The following is a 10586-nucleotide window of genomic DNA, read 5'->3' as shown; positions in this document are numbered from 1 at the left end:
ATTCTCTTTTTTGTATGTGACCCAGCTAGAAGTTTGAAGTGGGTTATATGGCCCACCGACAAAAATGTTGAAAATCCCCGTTAAAACCTCCACAATGTCATTTCTCTTCATCATTTCAAAAGTAATTAGATTTACGAAGCATATTTGATTATTTGATTGGTTAAATTATTTCTTTTTGTGAACCTATGTCTGGGCTGAGCCGGATTCCGTTACAAATGAGCGAGTTTACAACGCAAAAATGAAACAGAAATATCAGAATCACCCTAAAACGTGAATCGCTATTAAATTGATTTTGTTTCTTTTTCATCCAATTTTTTTTGCGAGGGGAAAGCTTTTAAATTTTTCCTGCAAAAACAAAATCACTGAACCCAATAATATAATGTGCCCCCGTAACAAATATACACCCGGATGGATCAAATACGTAACGATTGTAAAAGATTTAGACGTTACGTTGAGATTCATTAAGAGTATATATAGATTGTAATTTTAGGTGATATATTATTTTGCGTCAGGTTACAATGAATAGGGTATTGTCATGTCCTGCAATGTTTTCAGACACAAAATGAAACTAGGAATCGTTTCTATTATGTTGTTGTTTTTGTTGGTATTTTTCTTCTTGTTGTTACCGTATGAAAATATGAATTTTTTTTATCAACTACTGGGTTAATTGCTCTGAAATTTTCAGTGTTTTATTATTGTATTTTTCGCCAGAAAGATAATATTTTAAATTTATATAAAAGCTCTCTGTGGGATCTATGTGATTCGGTTTTCACTTCGAAATACTTCGTTATGACCTCTTGAAAATTAATACAAATTTTTTGTAGCAGTTCTTTGACCTCTCTCGTGCTACTCTCCTTTTGGTCGAAAGTCGTAATTTTTCGACGACAACGTGGATGCAAAAGGTAAGGTAGACTACTGCTTCGCTTTGGTCTACGTGTCCACATATTTGAGCACCTATCTCTTGCTATTAGCACAGATTAAACTCTAATTAAGTATAGTCTGCCAACTTATCTTGGGACAAACTACATTAACGGATTCGTTAAGTAGCAAAGCTACACTGGTAATAAGTTTTGGACGCTAAATGAGGAAGGAAGGAAGCGATAGATTGATCCAAGGGTATAATCTGATGCTTAGGAAGTGCAAAGTGAGTGCCATAGTTTTTTTTATTTTGTGCAGCTAAAAATGAATTCTTTATTTTTGCACAAGTTGGGCAATCTTTATATTTTCATACTAAGGTTTTTGAAACGAACAAAGTTTTGGGTTTAGAGACTTCAATTTTAAATAATTCAGTTCAAGGTAAGCAATTATAATAAGTATTAATTAATATATATAAAGTCGGAAGTTCAAAACATTAAGGAAAAGGATAAAAATAAGCTTTAATATTGTTGCAATATATGCTAACCGGCAAAGTTATTTGAAGTTTTGAGATTTTGATTTGATTTTGGAATTTCTCTGGTATTTCCATGAAATTACTAAAGTTAGAGCCAGTCATTATATCAGAATTTATTTTCAATTTCCAAGCATTTTGGCTGTGAGTGAACAGGATTCGTTAATATGTTCTGAGGTTGGCTGAATATATCTAATCTGAGAATAAAAATAGAAAATTTGCCATTACACCTCTGATTACTCTGCGCGGGGTTCGCACGCAAGTCCATGCATCTTAAACAAATAACTGGTAAACTATTCTCATACTCGAAATGTACTGGTAACCTGGCGATAGGCGTGGTTCATCACATGATAGGATTCAGTAATATGTTCTGAGGTCGGATAACTGTAAAACTTGACTAAATATACTTAGTTTGCAAATATATATACTTTATATGACGACTGTATACGCTTTTAGCTCCGAACAAGGAATGTATAAGCAGCCAATTATATCTTACGATAAGTAAAAAGGTAAAATTTTTGGAAAATAACGGAATCTTTCCGGTTCGCCATTGCTCACCCAAATTATTACAAAAATGAACCGTCTTGTCGTTTTTCGCACCGGGGATGAATATGAGAATCGCTATCGCTATCTTAGGGGTCCAGGCATCGGCGTACCAGCTAGAGGGGCGGCCGGAGGCCAGAAAGTGTGGGTCCTCACGATTCCTAAGGGGCTAAAAGGCGTTTCCAGCTACGGAACATTACCATATATGATACATAAACATGTTTTTGTTTGCATTTCAAGAAGGGGGGGGGGGGGGGCAGACCCTCAACTCATCCCCTGGCTACGCGTCTGGATCCAGCTATAAGAGCTTATACCTCTTTTCACTCCTATTTATTGCCTGATAAGGCGAGACTGTTTATACATTCGAAGCGCTAAAAAATGTTTCGTTTGATTGTTATCAGTTTTGCATTTGCTTATAAAACGTCTGGTATCACTCCCTATATTTAATCATAACATATTAATTAATAACAAGTTGTTTTTAACGGGTTAAACTTTTACATTAATCGACTGAGACGACCATCGCCGTGTTAGAAAACAGATAGTCAGCTGATCAAGCCTTGTTATTATCGGCGGTCGAGCGATAAAATGTGAAATAGACAATGAATAAACAATAATATACAGTCTAGTCCAGATAGAGAGCATTCTTGGTTGCCATACGGTCAGCAGATTTAGTATAGAATTGGGGTTCCCGTACATTTTAACCCACGTACATTTGAACCCACGACAATTGCACGTGCATACTATTGCACCTATGAATTTTTGTTTTGTTTTGCGGATATTTGAACCCATACTAACTCTAACCCATGGGTTTTAGAACCCGCATATGTATTGAACCCGCGGATATACACATGGGTTTAAATGTAAATCGAAATAAAATTGTATTGTATTGTATGTACGATCACCTAGAATTGGATATACGGCCAAATAGCATTTGAGTAGCCTCGTCTCGAGATATTTATAAGACTCTCATATATTCAGGGTTTGATTATAAAACGACTAGCCAAACATAGTTGCAGTGTCACAACAACCACAATTGATGTGAAGTAATCAATATTTCATAATTTCATCATCATGTAAATACACTTTGTACAAACAATACAAAAAACAGCATAAAAATGACATATCAAGGTGAAGGAAGTCGCGAAAAACCAATACTGCCTATCAAGCAGTGACACCAGTGATTAGATCTAACGGTAATTAGATGACAGCAGAGATAAGACTATTTCAAAAAATGTAAGAATATTAAAATAAAATCTTTGTTCGATTTTCAATAGGTTTTAGCTCTGCGGTGGAGCGTTATCCGCTAGACTTTCAATATTCGGAAATTGGATATTAAAACACTGTGGGGAATATGGGCCTCGCATGAATACCGCAACACGGTATTTATTTATATTCTCTGCGTGAAAGAGGTATACCGGCAACGAGGTTCTATTTAAAGTTGGAAGTTCTAAATCGCCGCGGGGGGAATTGACGCACAGGCTCCCACACTGAGTCGTTTTATTTATGTTTGTTTTATAATGCCGCCATGTTGGTCTGATTATCAGTAGTAACCCGCCGTGCATAAAGGTTTTTATATGGCGTGCTATGGTTACAAAATAGCGTTGCAATTAAAGGCTGAATTGATGAAAATAGGATTTGATAATGCGATCTAAGCTAGCGCAAATACAAAAGATTAAGTGAATGTTCAGAGTAAGTACATGAAATAGGATTCATATGTTATTGGTGAGGATAGATATAAAACTTTGGGATAATAGTTAGAGTAAGCATATGAAGTGGAACTTATGGTATGTTCTGGGTTAGACTATAGACTGGGTTAGACTAGATTTAAAACTTCAGGCAAATGATTAGAGTAAGCATATGAAGTTGAATTCATGATATGTTTTGAGTTAGAATATATATAAAACTTTAAGCTAATGGTTAGGATAAGCATATGAAGTGGGATTCGTGGTATGTTCTGGGTTAGGATAAATATATACCTTCAGGTAAATGGTTAGAGTTTAGCATAAGGAGTGGGATTTATCGTATGCTCTTGGTTGGAATTGATATAAAACTTTAAATTAATTTATAGATCAAAAACTCAACTCATTTTTGCCACCCTGCGCAGGGGAGGCCAGGGTTACTGGCAAATGTACAATTGATAATTTAAATAAAAGTACATAAAATAATAAAAATAAAAAGTTTTGTATGTACTCATTGTAATAAAGTCAAAGAAGAAGCCAAAATATGCGTGAAAGTAGTCTGGGCTGAAATAAATATAGGCAAATACAGGGTGCCCCGTAATAAACGAAATCCATTAATTCGATTACCAATTTTGTGTGCAATTTATAGTATGTTTCATAATAGTATAGATGTAAAGCATTAGACAAATGTACAGAGACTCCAACATTTCAACAAAAGCATGATCTCGTGATTATATTATAGTAGCAAGCATTCGTTAAACAAGGCAATGTAACTTCTTCAGATGAAACAGTAATAATAAATGAAAAAAAAAAACGCATAAAGTTATCATTGTTATGTATAGGCCACGGTTCCCGAACTTTTTGTTCGTACGACACCGAATTATCAGGGAAAAAACGCTACGTATAACAGAAAGTGAACGACATCGGAAGGTAAAATGAATTCATCGATTTCGGCATTTAAAATAAGAAACCAATAAACATTTATGATATTTACAATATCTAGTATATTCGATCATATATATTTTAGTTATGTTTAGCACAATTCTGTTAATTTTCGCGACTCGTTTAGCAACTCGCACCCTTTGGGAACAGCTGGTATAGATTATCAAGGTGTTTAGTTTGTGGTTAGTTTTAATACAGCTATAAAGAATGTCTCGCGAGACAGTGGTTTATACGAGAGCGATGCGGAATTTAACCGCCCGAGTCTCGGATAAAACTTATTACATGATTAAAAACTAACCAACAACCTCACAATCCTGAATCTCAGGTAAAGCCGGTATTCGTGAATATAAAAGTATAAGCAGGTAACATTACGACTTCATGGTCCCTCAAATTACATACCCATTAAATTTCCAAATTACTTACGAAAATGGAGAAAATTTATTTCACTTTTGAGCCCTTGTGCATTATTATAGTCAAGAAGAGTATGTTTCAAATAGTCTAGGTTCTGTTATTTGAATCACCCTGTATGTACTTGTCACGTACTTGGTTTGTGTAGAAAAGGTTCGAACGAGCGTCCGATGTCAAACAACGCGATGTAACGTCATATTAAGTGCCTGTTTTCAAATTAAATATTATTCCAGCATATCTAAATGTCGCACTACCTGTATTTTAAATATTTCGTGGACGAACTGTATATATACTTGATTCTCAAACGGAAGGGTGCGATCCACAAGAGGGCCGTAGACAAATATTTGAGATGGGCGTGAAGCTAATAAAAATAGGAATATTTGTTAGATTTAATCCTACCCTATTTTGGATATTAACATTGCAAGATTTATTTCATCATTTACGTTCCATCCATGTATTTTCAACGTGTTTTATGAATAAAACATACTTTTGCCTTACTATCTGTTATTGGACACGTAGTGGACATAACGATCGTTTCAATATTATGTTGTTCTTGTTATTTGGCACAGAAGGTTCCATTATCTTTGAACCCGCGTACATTTGAACCCGTACATCTGAACCCGTAATTTGAACCCAGGACAATTGCACCTGTATACTATTGCACCTATGGACATTTGCACCTACGGACATTTGAACCCATACATTTCCACCCATGGATTTTAGCACCCGCATATAGATTGAACCCGCGGACATTTGAACCCGTGTACGTTTGCACCCGCGTACATTTGAACCCATGTACATTTGCACCCGCGGACATTTGAACCCGTGGACGTTTGCACCCGCGTACATTTGAACCCATGTACATTTGCACCCGCGGACATTTGAACCCACGAACATTTGCACCCGCGGACATTTGAACCCATGTATATTTCCACCCACAGACATTTGAACCCACGTATATTTGAACCCGCGTACATTTGAACCCACGGACATTTGAACCCGCGTATATTTGAACCAACGTATATTATATTTGAACTCGCTTAATTTGAACCCGCGTACATTTGAACCCACGTACATTTTCACAAAAAATGTTTGCCCCAACGGCCATTTCCCAGTCGCAAATAATTTTCATGTTACAGGCGCAAGCTCAATATTCTAAATTTCAACACTGTTTCATTTGTAGTTAGTTTTGGTGTATATGCATTTATCCGCTTCTACGAAGCAAGCATTTTTGAGTGTCATTGTAGTCCGAGGGATAAACGTCTCTTAACGATATAAACAACATTGTTCTGCCAAAGTCTTTTTTCTTTTGCTGTTTTTTTACATTGACATTTGTAAAACCTTATTTCATTCGTTAGCCGCGATCTCCAAAACAGACGATGACCTAGAAAGCGGTATTTCGTTGAAATACCTGAAACCAGGGCTAATACGGAACAAATATCTCACAGACCAATGAAGTCTTAAATGAGGGTCTTACTAAAACTAGCTTTACAGTAATATTTTTAGTGGTCAACTCCTATAAATTTGTTCTGAAATTATTGCACCGAAAACGCCTACTATGATATCCCGCCCAGCATGAGATTTGGGAGCTCTGTGGCCACTTCATGTTTTCTTGCTAGCATGTTTACAAAATTGTTATATGTATGCATACACGACCACGCTTTACTGTTGATAATGAGTGTTGTCTCAAATCAGGTTTTGACATTTTTCCTAAAATCAATCTATAAATTGAATACTATTGTCTGTATATAAATAAATAAACTCACAGATTCTTCGTTTCTAAGAAAATATGAAATTAAGATAATGAAACTATGCCATTTTTGTAACAACATGTTCATAGCCAAATGCCAGTTTTATTGAGGTATTGTTTCATTAGAATGTCAGAACAAAACTATACATAGAAATCGTAAGTCATGTAAATATGTTGAATATTCGAAAGTGAAGAAGTTTTAAAATCATTATCGTGGCCAAAAATGTTTTTTGCTGTTTACACTATTTAGAGTGAATCGAACATATTCAGCATATAGGGTCTGTTAAATATGATATTGCAATTCACAAATGACGTCATAGGTTACGGATTACATTTATTTTAATATCTCAATAAAGTTATCACTCACAAATTTGTGTCGAATGGGCGATCAATTTTGAGATAGAGTAGCTATGGACGTTTTACAAAATAGGAATTTATCAATTATGATACAATAGTTAAACAACAAATCAAAGTAATGACGATAAACGAAATTTTACGATATCACGATCAAAATCAAAATCAGATAGACTGCATTTGAGCTATTGAGTGGAGATACCTCAGCTTGTCGGTTTCAGTTCCATATGAAAAAACTTAACTGTCAACCTAACGGCAAGTTGTACATACTTTGATCTTTGGTGGGCCGTAACTCCTACATGAGCATTTGCCGCAGTCAGTTTGTGGACCGCAATGTCTTTTCGTAGGCCATTCAGCAAACCCCATATACTCGGATGTTTGCATCGGAACATTCCTTGTAAGGCGTTGTGAAATCCTTCTACAGCGTTTGTTGTTCTTGGGGCCGAAGGCACCATTTCAATCTCTTTGGCATAGTTCCACAATCGAGGGGGAAATCTTGTTTCTCTTGGACGTGAACCCACTTGAGGTCCACGAATGTAGGTAGATTCAAAATATTGCAAAAGTTGATTGCATTCGGGCAAATCTTCAAAGGTGTCGCAAAGCAAGGGGAAGACTTCGGCAACCTCGTTAATGGGAACAAAAGCCAGAGCTGCCAAACTTCTAATTTTCAGATTGAAAGAGGGTAAACATTCAAACTTCTCTTTTAATCCGATAGAACCAACTTTTCGAAATAGCTTGTGACAGGTGAAAATAACATTCTTTAAATCGGCCAGAGGGAAATGTGCATGGAATGCATTGATAGCTGCTATTTCAAAATCAACAATGATTTTGGTGGGGTTAGCATTAGGGAAAATGATTTTCAACGCTTCCAACATCTGAACGTATGTTTCTTGTCGCTTGTCTCGTAATAGGAAATATACGCATGGTGGATAGGATGCGCCCACTTTACAGTGAATTGTATACAACTGGAAGAAAATATCGGGCACCACATTAAATGTACCGTCGCCAAGATATGGGTCACTATCTAGATGTGCAAGTAGTGATCGATCTCCAATGGCCATTATCCGATGACGATCCTCCGAGCCAGTGTCATGCAAAATGATATCTAAATATTCGCTCGGAATATCAAAGCTTGCACTTGTAGGATTCGTACGTGAACAATTTTTCTGTCGCCTTACTCTGCGTATATTGGCCTCCAGAGTCGACTTGCCTGGCAAGCGCATTACTACATCTGTTGATCTATTATTCAATACTTCACCTAAAATATATCTTGTCGATGTATTTGATGGTGTTGATGCTGCTTCTTTTAATGTTGCACGGATGATCCCAACTTCAGTCTTAATGCTGTCGCCAGAATGACTGTGATATCCTAGTTCTTTTATTACATTTTCACCGATTGTAACAACAGTCGATTTACATCGAAATTTCCTAAACTGACGGCAGCGCCAATGAGTAGCATCTGAAACCCGATCATTTCGCTTACAATATTCGTGGCCTTTGTAAATCAGTAAGTCGTTTCCTCTTGTGGTCTTGGAAAATGTAGGCGCCATGTTTCCAACTTATTTTCGCAAAGGGACTTGTCATCTTCGCAGCTGCAACGTCCTAAAGAAACAGTTTGGAATTGTCTGCGAGGGGAAAAGGGCATTGATGCGAGGAAAAACTTTGCGCGGGATCGAACTAACACATCAATTAAAATCCTTGCTCGCGCTCTTCAAGAGTCGTCGACCGTTCAAAGCACAAATCATACTCCCCAATTTTGGCTCGCATTCTACAGCGGAACATTTTGTCCATTGAGTCTTATGATATCGACAATTGCGATGACAATGACAGACGGAGTATAAAATAAATATATAATATAATTTAAATATATAGAAAATAGTTGTAATAAAGCCTTCGAGTATATAATCGAGAATTCCATGGTGTTTTCGCAACGTATGCATTTGGACAAAAAATCCTAAGTGTACCTTCCAATCCTATATACTATAGTATATAGCATGGAAGGATAAGGGTGTATATGTAAAGACGCATATATCCGTAAATGCAAATGCCCATGGGTGTAGATGTTCATGGGTGCAAATGTCTGTGGGTACAATTGTACGCGGGTGTAAATGTATGTAGGTTCAAATGTACGCGGGTTCAAATGTACGTGGGTTCAAATGTCCGTGGGTGCAATTGTACATGGGTTCAAATGTCCGCGGGTGCAAATGTTCGTGGGTTCAAATGTACATGGGTTCAAATGTCCGCGGGTGCAAATGTACATGGGTTCAAATGTACGCGGGTGCAAACGTCCACGGGTTCAAATGTCCGCGGGTGCAAATGTACATGGGTTCAAATGTACGCGGGTGCAAACGTACACGGGTTCAAATGTCCGCGGGTTCAATCTATATGCGGGTGCTAAAATCCATGGGTGGAAATGTATGGGTTCAAATGTCCGTAGGTGCAAATGTCCATAGGTGCAATAGTATACAGGTGCAATTGTCCTGGGTTCAAATTACGGGTTCAGATGTACGGGTTCAAATGTACGTAGGTTCAAATGTGCTGTCACCGGCACAGAATAACACAACTAGTGGATTTATTAAAAAACCGCTTTTCTCTTCGAATACTGGACCGATTGCTTTGAAATTTTCAGTGGTTGAAGATAAAATTTTTCCCCAGAAGGCTATTACTTTTATTTATTTTAAATATTTCTGTTAGCTCTGTGAGATTTGTTTTGTTTGCTATGACGTCATTACACGTTCTGCGGACATCGGACGCCATTTTGTGCCCTACTGTACTGCTTCGCTTGGTGTGAATATGTTTGTAGACTGTGATATGAGGGTACGGTAAACCGTACTGTACTACGTGTCCATATATTTGGGCGTAGCTCTCTTGTTTGTAGTATATTGTTAGCTAGTTATTTTTGAGGTGAGCGAGACTTGACAAATTCTAAAAGAGGGCGTGGCTTAAACAGTTTGAGAACCACTTATCTATTTGCGAACAACGCGAATTTCTAAACTTTATCGGGTCATGATAGGCTAAAGATACGATGTTTAAGTATATATGCGCATTTTATGAGGAAAATTATCAAGGCGTATAATCTAATCTAGAAACACGATAGCATGATATAATAGATAATATCAATGTGGCTTAAGATCGTTTAGATTAGATATTACGCCTCTTCAATTTTTTTTTACTACATATATATATATATGTATATAAACGCTATATAAGTATATAAACGATAAAAGTATTATTACCCTACCATATCTCGGCGAGATTTTGCTGGATAACAGAGGCAAAATAAAAGGTTATCATCTATTGTGCTCTATATATCCCCAATGGGAGTATACACAGTGGCAATAACGTCACAGCTATTTATATTTACGTGCGTAGCATGTGTACCAGGTTAGGGTCAGGCAATAATTTTATTCCAATTTTTCTTGTTTTAGTTTCATTACGAGTTCGGGAACTAGCCAAGTTCCCGATAGTATTTGTATCTGGAATTATGACCTAACCGTAACCCGGTACACATACAACATCCCGG

The sequence above is a fragment of the Styela clava genome, chromosome 11, assembly GCF_964204865.1.
Source record: "Styela clava chromosome 11, kaStyClav1.hap1.2, whole genome shotgun sequence".
Taxonomy (NCBI): domain Eukaryota; kingdom Metazoa; phylum Chordata; class Ascidiacea; order Stolidobranchia; family Styelidae; genus Styela; species Styela clava.
Note: the sequence above shows the minus strand (reverse complement) of the source record.